Source organism: Pleurodeles waltl, chromosome 12, assembly GCF_031143425.1.
Source record: "Pleurodeles waltl isolate 20211129_DDA chromosome 12, aPleWal1.hap1.20221129, whole genome shotgun sequence".
Taxonomy (NCBI): Eukaryota; Metazoa; Chordata; class Amphibia; order Caudata; family Salamandridae; genus Pleurodeles; species Pleurodeles waltl.
The window spans coordinates 505,888,303-505,900,631 of record NC_090451.1 but is presented as its reverse complement, the minus strand read 5'-3'; the positions used below and the strand labels follow the sequence as shown (position 1 = coordinate 505,900,631).

The 12,329-nt window shown below is 38.8% G+C and overlaps 1 long non-coding RNA gene across 1 annotated transcript in view; it reads left to right on the top strand.

Moving 5' to 3' along the window:
- LOC138267972 (uncharacterized) overlaps window positions 1-12,029 on the top strand; it is a 169,839-nt gene extending 157,810 nt beyond the window's left edge. Inside the window, exon 3 of the long non-coding RNA XR_011199897.1 lies at window positions 11,575-12,029. This is a non-coding gene — a long non-coding RNA (uncharacterized lncRNA). The remainder of the gene's footprint in view (window positions 1-11,574) is intronic.
- The last annotated feature ends 300 nt before the right edge of the window (window positions 12,030-12,329 follow it).

The following is a 12,329-nucleotide window of genomic DNA, read 5'->3' as shown; positions in this document are numbered from 1 at the left end:
GAACGCAAAACTTGGACCGAGTGGTAAAAGAAAGAGAAAACCCAGAAGAGCGAAAAGAGAAAGAAAGAAGACAATATCTTCTCAGGAGTCAGAAAAAACACTAGAGAAATCAAATCTTGTGGTTAATTTATCTGATCATGAACTAACAACAGTAAAACAACGGGTGTTAAACAAAGGCCTTTCTTTTTGCCCAGAAGTCCATTTCAATTATGTTGATGCACGTATTGATATCTATAAATGCATTAGGAAATTAAAATTAATTAAATTCTATGAACACGGCCACATGAATCAGAGACTAATTAAAGTGTAGGTGCATAATGGACCTGAAAATAAGGAACTGTGCGTTGATCAAATTTCAGATTTGAAAACTAAACTATCTTTAATTTACATCCTGACCTGCAAGATGATAAGTTTACGGAAATGGAAGTTTTTGGAAAAATTAGATATTGATACTAACCAACACAAATTTAATAAATTTAAGGAGAAGGTAAAATGTTGTCCAATCCTGTCACCAGGAAATTAGATTGATACCTTTTGGGAACTCGTATTAGGAGATTTGGAAAAATTTAAAAAGTCTATACATCATGGAATACGAGAGAACTTAACTTTAAAAGAATGTCTGGCACTAAAAGATTTAGCAAAAAATGATAATATCATAATAAAACCAGCAGAAAAGGGAGGTAATATTATAATTCTTAAAACACGGGACTGTATTAAGGAAGCATATAGACAACTAAATAATGACAGTAACTATAAAAAACTCAATCATAACCCAATTAATCAGATGATTTATCACATAAATCTAAAAATAAAAAATTGGCATCACCAATTGTTATTTAATGACAATGAATATCAATTCTTAAGGAAAGACAATCCAATATTTCCTACAATAGACTTCCTCCCCAAGATTCATAAGTCGTTGATCAACCCTCCAGGAAGATCAATTGTATCTGCATGTGATTCACTTTATGAGAGAATATCTGATTATGTGTATTATTATCTGGCACCTATTCTAATGAAATTAAGTTCCTGTATTAAAGACTCAGGAGATTTATTGAGAATTTTATCAAACATCAATTGAGTGATGAGTATCTTTTAGTAACAATTGATGTGGTATCTTTATACACATCAATAAAGCACGAAATAGGGTTAAAGGCTTGTGAATACTTCTTAAGACAAAGAAGTATTAGAGAGTTGGAACACACTGAGATGCTACTCTCCATGAATGAGCTATGCCTTAAAAATAATGTCTTTATGTTCAATCAGGAAATCTTCCACCAAATATGCGGAACAGCAATGGGAATTTCTCCATCTCCCAATTATGCCAATCTAGTAATAGTTTGGTGGGAAAGGGTAATAGCATGGGGTATAACCAATGAAATGTATGTAGAGATTATGGATGAGATTCAGCAAACATTTATTCATTATTGGCATGGGTCGCAGAAAGAATGTATGACATATTTTTAAATTCAAACACTGTTGGATTACAATTTACATGTGAAACAAGTCAAAACAGAATAAATTTTTGGACTTGGCAAATTATATTAAAGATGGCCGAAGAGAAACAACGCTATAGCGTAAAAAAACATAAACAAATAGTATATTACATGGAGAGAACTCTCCATCCTAAGCCATTATTGAACAGTATACCATATGGGGAACTAATAAGAATGTGGAGAAATTGCTCAAATGATGAAGAAGCACAAATTACATTTAAGGGCACAATTCAAAGATTTAAAATGAGAGGATATGGACAAGGTATCCTGAATAAAAATTTGGAGATAATGAGGACAATTAGTCGTAATGATGTGTTGTTTTCAAGAACATCCAAAAATGGAAGGACAGATGAAGGAAATCATTTGAAGGTGATAATGAATTATAGTAAAGAAAATGGAAAAATCAAGAATATTTTACGCAAACATTGGAATGTGATCTCCAAAGATTTGGAACTAGGTCCCAAAGTGGGATCCGTACCCTCAATAACATATTGTAAGGCATCTTCTATTGGGGATATCTTGGCGAAGAACCATTTTCATAAAAATCTGGAAGTAATTGGCTAGTCGAACAGCAAATAGGATTTATAAAATGCAATAGATGTAAAGCTTGCAAAATTGGAAGATCCACAAAGATATTTCTGATGCATAATCACACTGAAATTCACATTAAACATAGGATAACATGTGATACTAAGTATGCAGTATATAGTGATTGAATGACATTGTGGGTTAAAATATATTGGCAGTACTATTTGCATGCTGAAAAAGAGAATTCTGGAGCATATAAGAGCAATAATGCACCAAAGATTTGACTTATGCAGTGGCTAACCATTTGAGAACACATGAGATGAATAGTTGGAGAACATTGAGATATTATGGGATAGATCATATTCCAGAGCATGCGAGAGGAGGGGATAGAACAAAAAAATTACAGCAGCTAGAGTCTAGATATATTATTCAGTTAAGAACTAAGGCCCCCCTAGGTTTGAATAATGACGAGGAGCTTCATGTGCATTTATAATCTAAATGTAACCTTTCTTGAAATGATGCATAATGTTCAATGCATGGTCGTGTAAGATCAGACATGTCAATTTAGGAGACTGGAGAGGGTACTATACCTATAGTAGGATATTTATGGTATAAATATATATAAGTTCATAGTGGGTATCATACCTAGAAAATCATGATTAACTTAGAAGAGATACACTAAGAGATATAGATTATTATATAAGGTCATTGGCATGCTATGATTTCAGAGGTACACAATCTTAAATTGTAATTAGCTGTTACAACGATGAATTTGACCATTCCAAAAAGATGTTTGGAGAACATTTTTTATATTATTTGTTTTAATTCCCATTGCCTTTTATTGATATATTACATGTCTCATAATCCCTCTTAAGGGATGTTGTGACTTTGAGCATAAAAGGCAATAGAGTGAAAGGACTCACTAACTGTGACAAAGACCGCTGTGGTCGAAACACTTTGGTTGTTTGCACATTTAGATGAATAAAGGAACTACTACGTTCACGGAGTGCGGTGAGACTTTTTTGTTGAAATTTTTTATTTCGAAGGCTCGGTCTACCCTCCAGCACATGCACCAGCTGTGGAGAGCGTCATCTTGAACAACCGCATTGGAATCAATATATATATATATATATATATATATATATGACCTAGTGGCGGTCGTCACTAGGTAGTTATAGTTAGGACTTTTTTTTTTACCAAAGACTGAGCGTTTTTTTTTTGCCAATAACTTTGGTGCCGCTGGACTAATCTTCACACAATTTTCAAAACTTATACTTTGTTCAGTTAAGCTGCTTTCTAGAGAGGTTCCAGGTAATCTGTCAAGTGAGGGCTGAGAAGAAGAGGGGCCCAGAACAGTTTTTCCCCATTCTATGTCAATACGATTTTTCAAAATATTGAACACGAGTACAACATGAACAGCTGAACGGAATTGCACCAAATTTGGTAGAAAACTAGATCTTGGTCCAGAAAGCACGCTTTCTGTGATTTGGTGTAAATCAGTTTAGAACTTTTGGAGAAACTAGAGTTTAAAAAATATAGAGATATAGGGACGAGTATTCCCGTGGATTCGACTGTTCCTCTGCAGATATCTGATTGGCTGCCAACACTTTAAGCAGGAAGTGTTAGCAGCCATCTTGGGACTAGGTTGAAGCTGAGTTCCAGAAGAAAAGTAAAAACAAAGTAAAGGGGCCAAGGTAGGGACACCCTGACCCCTCAGTTATTGGAGGGGTGCAAGATTTAGTTACCCTAGGCCGAAAATTATAGTCACTTGAAATAACTGTAACTATAACTGCTGAATTTCTCTGGTTTTGTGCGAGTAAATTTAGAATGTAATTATAACGTCCCTGTAACCTTTGGTGTTTTAAGTGAATGCATATATAACGGCCTACATGTTTCGGCTACGCCTTCAACAGGGCCTTGCACGCGCTCTCGATAGACTTCCTTTATAAAGTCCTTCATTCATTTCCCTGGCCCAGAACACTAGAGCCGTAATCTTCAACCAAAATCCCGTCACCACGTCTGCCATTTTTACTCCTAATAATAATACATAGTAACAAGAAGTTATCTAATCTTTCATTGCCATTGATACCGTTGTCGTTTCTATTCATTAACATTCATTATATTCTTTTTGTTCACTGGGTAAGCAAATATTGCACCCTCCGTCATTACAAATGATGCCTATTTGATAAAAGCAATAATTTTCTAAAAGCATTGAATGCCAATACAGATCCCAATGAACAACAAGATAAGGATGCCAATGTCAATGGAGAAAACTAAAGTGCTAATGGGCTAATACATTCATATATATGCAAGTACTACATGCAATTCCCTATCAATGCCATAGGATGTCATCAGTATAAAAAATAATTATTATTGAGACAGTGCAAATTACGCAATAAAGTGCACAAGGTAAGTGCATCAGTGCTTGGTAGTCCATAACACTGCAAATCACACAAAAGACTGCAATTCATGCAATAAAGTGCAGCGGATTGGATACATCAATGCCTAAATGTCCTAGGTGGTGCAAAATTAGCAATAAAGTGCTGAGGATCAGGTACATCAACGCCAGAGTTGTCTCGACGGTGCAAAATTAACAATATAATGTTGATACTCAGACATACTTAAGTGAAATAAGTAGTCTATGAGAACTAAGTCCAACAATACAGTTTCCAGAAAAAGTTGTTTCAATAAGTCCTACAGTGGAATGGCTTGGACAATGCAAATAGAGCAATAAAGTGCTACAGCGGCCTTCAGGCTCACACCACAGTCTCCCACATTGTGACTGAGTGACATGGGGGGCACCCAGGTCACATGGCCGATCCCCAGGAAATGAGGTACCCGGGGCCGAGATCGAACCTGGGGCAGGGGGCCACACAGCCCCCTCTCCTAAAAAAAATTTAATACTTAGACCGGGTCCTGGGGGATGGGGTCCCTGGGGCCAAGATCAGCCCTGACGAGGGAAGCCACGTGGCCTCCTCCCAAAAAGGTTTAATACAGTGCTCAAACCCCTGGAGGGAATTACATCATATCTGGCAGGAAATGCCCATGTTGGTAATTGGGGTAAATCCATTTGAGATAGTAAAAAAAAAATCAAATTTGTATATATATGGACACAAAGGCTCCGTGAACCCTCCCGATCTCGTGCTGAGGTCTGATTGGCTGCCAACACTTCACTTGAAATAAAGGAGAGGGGTGTATGGGGCCCCATTCCTGAAGATTACTGAAGCCCCAGGGACCGCATCCTCCCCGGGGCAAACATTTAATTTCATACAGGGGTCACGCCTCCCAGCAGGCCAGGAACCACCACCTCCCTGAGGCTAATATTGAATTATATGCTGGGACGCACAGTCCCACCCACAACCCCAGGGATCGCCACCTCCAAGGAACATGCTGCCACCTCCCCGGGCAAACATAAATATATATGTGCACAAAAGTGCTCCAGAGAGTGTAATCAGGACATAAAATATGGAAAAGCAGGTACATCAACATTAAAACAACCGAAATAGTGCAGATCATGCAGTAAAATTACCAAGATTGAGTGTATCAGTATACAAATAATTATTATTGAGACAGTGCAAATTATGCAATAAAGTGCACAAGGTCAAGTGAATCAGTGCTTGGTAGTCAATAACAGTGCAAATTACACAAAAGAGTGCAAATCATGCAATAAAGTGCAGTGGATTGAATACATCAATGCCTAAATGGCCTAGGTGGTACAAAATTAGCAATAAACTGCTGAGGATCAGGTACACCAACGCCAGAGTGGTCTAGACGGTACAAAATTAACAACACAATGTTGATAGTCAGACATATTTAAGTGAAATAATTAGTCTAAGAGAACTAAGTTCAACAATACAGTTTCCAGAAAAAGTTTTTTCAATAATTCCCACAGTGGAATGGCTTGGACAATGCAAATAGAGCAAAAAAAGTGCTAGAGTGTATGTGTGTTTTATCGCAAATGCACATGTATTTCGGCATCCAAGTTATGCCCATACAGGACTTCAGTTCCCAACAATAGTATTAGCCTGGATTTCTCCCTTCATAAGGTGTTCTCCCTGTTGCCTCCCCTTGGATGTAGCCTGATGTATTTTACATCAAAATACCCAAGGGTATTCAAGGATCGAGCATGGTACTTTTTCCAAGAGAACTGCTAAGTAGTAGCTTCTATCGTCGTTCACAATTGCTCTCATGTGTTGGAGGATCCTGACCTTTAACTTCTTGATGGTGCTGCCTACACACAATTTGTCACATCTACATTTCAAAGCATAGACCACATGATCAGTGGTTCTGGGGATATTCTCCTGAATAAATATAGTACACCCCTCAAAAGTCTGATAACTCTTACAGTCTAAGCCTTATTGGCACGCTTTACAGGAGCAGCCTCCACGAAAACCCAAGGTTTCCACCCCTCTTATCAATATCCAGGAAGATGGATGTTAAAATATCCCCTAAAGACCTGGACTTCTTAAAGGTTATCTGTGGTCCTGCTTGCACTATTGTTTTCAAATTGTCATCTCTATTTAATACATGCCAATTCCTGTGTAATATTTTCTTAACACCAGATTGTACTGAGTCATACTTGAGAAACAATCTCTTCAATTTGCCTCTGTGCTCATTCGAACCTCCCTCTAGTGGATATAATAACTGCTCTCTTGATTTAATGTCCACTCTTCGTTACACACTTAAGAGGGTATCCTTGCTTTAAGAATCTGTTAATCATATCCAGTGCTTCTCTATTTCACTCATCATTAGTGGAGCAAACTCTCTTAGTTCTCAACAGTTGACCATATGCAATACTCCACTTCAGGGCATCCGTTTGACCACTATTGGCATGTGATAGTGTGTTGGTGGCAGTTGGTTTCCTATATATTTTGGTCACTAGTTAGTTATTAAGGACCAACATTTCAACATCTAGGAACTTACAACGTGTTCTACTGTATGAGCTTGTGAATCGTAGACTATTCTCATTTTGATTTAACCTCTCAACAAAGTAGCACAGATCCATCTCATCTACCTCCCAAAAAATAAAGAGGTCATCAATAAATCATACCGACATAGCAATGCTCTGATTATATTTTTCATTCTCTTCAGTCCAGGATGCCTCTTTCTCTCACCACCCCAAGAACAAGTTTGGGTAGGTGAGGGCGAAAGAGGTTCCCATTGCTGTACGATGCTCCTGTAGATAATATTTATTTTCGAAGAGAAGTATATTATGGGTAAGGCAGTATCTGAGCAAATCCATTGACATTTTTTGTGTGTTCTAATAACTCTATGGGTCTATCTCTCAGAAAGTATTCACAGGTCCGCATTCCCTGGTCATGGTCAATAGAGGTATACAGTGATGTGACATCAAGTGTTACCATGATGTATTCATCTTTCCATGGTATGCCATCCAATTTCTTCAAACAATCAGTAGAATCTTTTAGGTATGATGGAAGATTTGTAACATACTTTTGTAAAAATATATCTATGTACCTAGATGTGTTCTACAACAGGGACCCTATTGACCTTACTATTGGCCTACCAGGGGGACCTCTCTATTCTTGTGAATCTTCTAGTCCTGGTTGCATGCTCAATGTTTAGGTATTGATACTCCTCCCAATCTAACAGCCCATATTAAAACCAAGCTTTTAGTTATATATGATATTCCTCTTCCATATACTTAATTGGATTTTCAGGAAGACGGTTATAATGTGTGGTATTGCTCAACAGTCTCCTTGCTTCCCATTGATATGAGCTTAAGTCCATCTATACGATTTTGTCCCCTTTATCATAGGGCTTAATGATGAGAGAGGGGTTGTTCCTTAACTTGAGGATGTCTTTCTAGTCCTTAGCCGAAAAGTTTTTTTTTCCTTCCTCATTGTGCCATTCCTTTCAGAGGTTGTTAATTTGTTCAACCACCAATTCCTGAAATAAGTCAATGTGTTTTCCAGCTGGCAATTGAGGACAAAATTAGCTTTTTGGCTTCATCCCACTTGATACTTGATTATCCAAGTTAAATCCAATATTTTTTAGATTACCAGTTAATGTGATTGAGCCATCTTTTTCATTGCGTACTCCATCTGGAGGTGGTGTTATTTTCTCAATGTTCAATTGTGTTTCATTCATATTACCTTCCATTGCCAGGTCGCGGATTTCCAACAGATCAGGAATGTCCTATATCTTAAAGGATGAGTATCTATCCGACGTAGGGTTCTTTCCACTTCCATTTACACTTTTCATTTGATGGTATTTATGGAGTTTAAGTTTGCAAATGTATTTGTAAAGCTCGATTCTTGTATCCACAAAGTCCGCACATCCTGTGGGGCAAAAGGTGAGTCCTAAATTGAGTAACCTTTGTTGATTCTCATTTAAAATAACCGATGATACATTAACAACTAAGGTTGTTGCAGAGTGGCACCGGCTTTTGTCATCCCCTGCTCCTTCCTTGGCCTCTTCCTCTTGCCCCTCCTCGTCCTGCATTTCCTCTTCTGTGGTCCATCTGTTGCCCAGTCCTTCATACCTGTCGTGTGGTCATGTGTACAAAACAGAGTTCCCTCTGAAAATCCATTTTCTCCACTGTTGCTGCATCAGCACTGGCCCCAGGATCCCGAGTTGATGTCACTTTCACTCAGCAATGGGATCTTTGATGCTTCCAATTTTTCCTTTGATCTCAGCCCATCATATTTTTTCGCTAAGGTGTATACTCGACCATGCTGATAATCCAATCTGTCTCTTATAAACTTTTCTTATATTTTCACTCGAAATATGAAAAGGTTGCAAGGGCGTTATAGTTAGGCTCACATTTCAAACGTCCAAAACCATAGGAATTCAGCAGTCATAGTTAACAGTTATTTGCAGTAACTATAACTCGTGCCCTAAGGTAAATGTAACTCCTGCCATGGCACTGCGGTCAACTCCCCATAAGCACCCAACACCCGTGCCACGCACGGCCTTTGCCCATACGTGGTGGGGATTGGCCACAGGGCCTGCCCTGCATCCAGGACCCGCAGCCTACCCCCATAAACACAACCAACCCCGCAATACGCACAGTCTATGGCCAGGCCTTGCAGCCTGCCCCCTATAACCACCCAAGCCGAAACTGAGTTCCAAAATGGCTGCCGACACTTCCTGGTTGAAGTGTTGGCAGCTAATCAGATCTCAGCACAAAATCTCTGGGATCCACAGAGCCTTTGCATCCCTAGACATCTATATTTATTTTTCCTTAAATATCTCTAAAACTTCTAATCAAATTTATACAAAATTACAAATCTGGGCACCCATATGTAGCTTCCTGCCAAATTTGGTGTAATTCTGTTTAGCGGATCAGGCTGTAGTCATGTCTAAAGACCCTATGAGAAAATGCATGGGGTAAACTCGATTTGGGACCCCCCTTTTTCTCAGCCCCCGCTTGACAGATCACCCCGAAACTTTCAAGACAGCAGCTGAACTGACTGTCGTGTTAGTTGTCCACCCCAAATCCTAAAAAAAACTTTCCACCCATACCCACATATGCCTAAACCCTAAAAACACCCTTCTTGGTTAAATATATATATATATATATATATATATATGCAAAATACAAGCGAGAACTCTGGGTAGTTCCCAAATTTAGGTGGAGAGCAGCTCCAATAAGGAGCACTCTACAACACCAGTGACACTCCAGATTTGCTCACCTTAAAAATGTCTGTTAACCTAGAATACTGCAGGGATGTCCCGAAGGTGAAGGGTATTGATATCCCTGTGCTGACGTATGCGGATGACGCAGTCCTTATGGCCCGCACGATGAATGGTCTCTGAGAATTAGTTAGAGCTTATGTCATCTTTATGTCAGCACTGGGGATGGAGGTCAATTTTAAGAAGTCGCATTTTATGGTGTGTGGTAAACCTATGAGCAGGGTTGGGGAGCTAAGGGTGGAGGATCAAGTTATTAGCAGAGTCCACGAGTTCCCATACTTAGGGGTCATCTTTGATGAGAAAGGGTCTTGGAAACCCTGTATTGCCAGAAGGATTGTGCTTTTTCATGCAACAGTTGGTGCAACCTTTGACTTCGCGGCTAGGGTAGGTAGCAAACCGATCAAACCCCTGCTTGAAATCTTTAGGCGGAAATGCCTACCTGTCCTTCTGTATGGTTCAGCACTTTGGGGGTTTAGGGATACCCGAGCCCTTATGGGGGAAGAAAATCGTTTCTGTAGAAGGCTTCTGGGTGTTGGTCAAAATATTCCTGGATTTTGCCTCCACCTGGAACTGGACCTTGAGTATGTACAGGACACTACCCAGCTGGCTCCCCTTTTGTTATGGATTTCAGTTTGGAGTAACGAACATGCCTCTCTTAATAGGGATATCCTAAGGGATTGTTTGGCCTGCGACCATGTAAAACATATCCCCTGGTTGTCGCACATAAGGAAGATGGCTCATGACCTGGGGCGGCCTGAATTGTTTGATTATCCCAAAGACCTAACTAGCTACGATAAAAAATGGGTTAAGGATAACTATCAGAGAATCCAGGAGACCAAGAGGGAGGGGGAGGCTCTAAGGAAAAAATCGATCAGGGAATTTACTATGCTAAAGATGTGGGTGGGTCCTGAGCAATATCTTTTAGAAATCAAGGATGTGAGGGAAAGGTCTCTCATAACTCGTTTTCGCTTGGGGATCATTAGAAGTAATTTGTGTTTCCCCCTAGGTCAGTATGGGGAGAAATGTATTAGACCCTGCCCCTGTGATGGGGTATCCCATCAGACTTTGATCCATTTTACACTGTTCTGTGTCTTCTATGCTCCATTTAGAACCCGATTCCTACTACCGCTCCTTAGGCCCTAGGGTTTTGTGCAATACCGTCCGGCTTTCATGTGGCTGCAAATGGCCTCAGATGTACTGGTATGGAAGGGCCTGGGATCATTTCTGAAGGGAGCTACTACTTGGCGCAAAAATTTAGAATGTTTAGAATGATCTTATTTATTTTTCTTCAGTTTTTTTATTTTATTTTATTTTTATTTTATTTTATTACTTTTCTATATATATATATATTTATATGTACATGTTTTTACGATAGGTGCTTTTATTATACATGGTTTTTATTGGTATTCTTATAATGTTTTGATGATTATGTGCTGTAATGGATGAATTTTTTTATACCGAATAAAGCTTCTTCTTCTTCTGTTAACGTAGCAAAATTTTTAAGCATAGGATCAGCATATATGTATGCATTCCATACTTATCTGCAAAATACTTACATTTTCATTGTAAAGCCATTCGTGGTAGCGGCATATGCATTGTAAAATTGTGCGTGGTAAAGGTATGTGTGGTAAAGGCTAATGTGTTGAAATCGATGCATGGTAAAGGTAATGTGTGGTAACATTGTGTGGTAACAGCCTCATTGTAAAGGCTGTTTTCCTTTCCAGCAGTTGATTTAACCAAGTATTCCAGCAATTTGAGTATGGCTGCACATGTGATTTTGAGAGTCTGGTTAGGACACATCTTAATGGCTAGATATAAACTTTAGTTTTGGTTTATTTAGTAGGATCATCAATAACACCACAACATTTTATTCTTCACCTTCTCTTTTCTCAAGGTCCAAGGATGTGCCTGGAGGAGAACCTCACCCGCATGCAGCTGCTTCTCTTGTAGTGAGACAATTTCATATTAGTTGGCCCGATAAGTCATCAGTGCTGGACCTTAAGGGGCATTTTGGCATAACACAAACTCCATCTACCAAAATAAAGGGATCCATGGATATTGACCTGTATCCACACAGCATTGATGGCCCTCCAGCCTTAAAACCTGCCTTGGTTCAAAGTATGAGATCGCTGCAGAATAATTTCAAGGATTGTGTTTATTTGAATCACTTTTGCTTTATGTTTTTGTGATTTTGATGCATTGTTCCTACTCTGATGATCTTGAGATTTTCACTTTGTTTCCACTTACTTACTTCTTTTGATGTTTCACAACATAGTGGTCGACAGTTTTAATGTTGTTAGACCACATATTTTTTCAATACGTAAAAATTAAATACCTTGAATTTTGCAACATTGTTGGAGCTTTTCTACTAAAGACTAGAAAAACGATTGTTTACCTTTTTCAAGTGTTATAAATTAATCATGTACTTTCTTTTTAGTAAAGAAGCTGCATCTGTTGGCTAACTAGACTGGCTTTACCAATCCTCACAAAAAATGTTGTGTGACATTATTTGCAACACTGAGAGAGAAGAGCGTTGTTCCTGGATTTGCCTTTTGAGGGATTATCAGATGTATGACTAATTTGTTGTGAAGAAACACCAGCCCAGTGCAAACATTCATACATAGGACCTGCACAGTCTCTGGTCTGAAA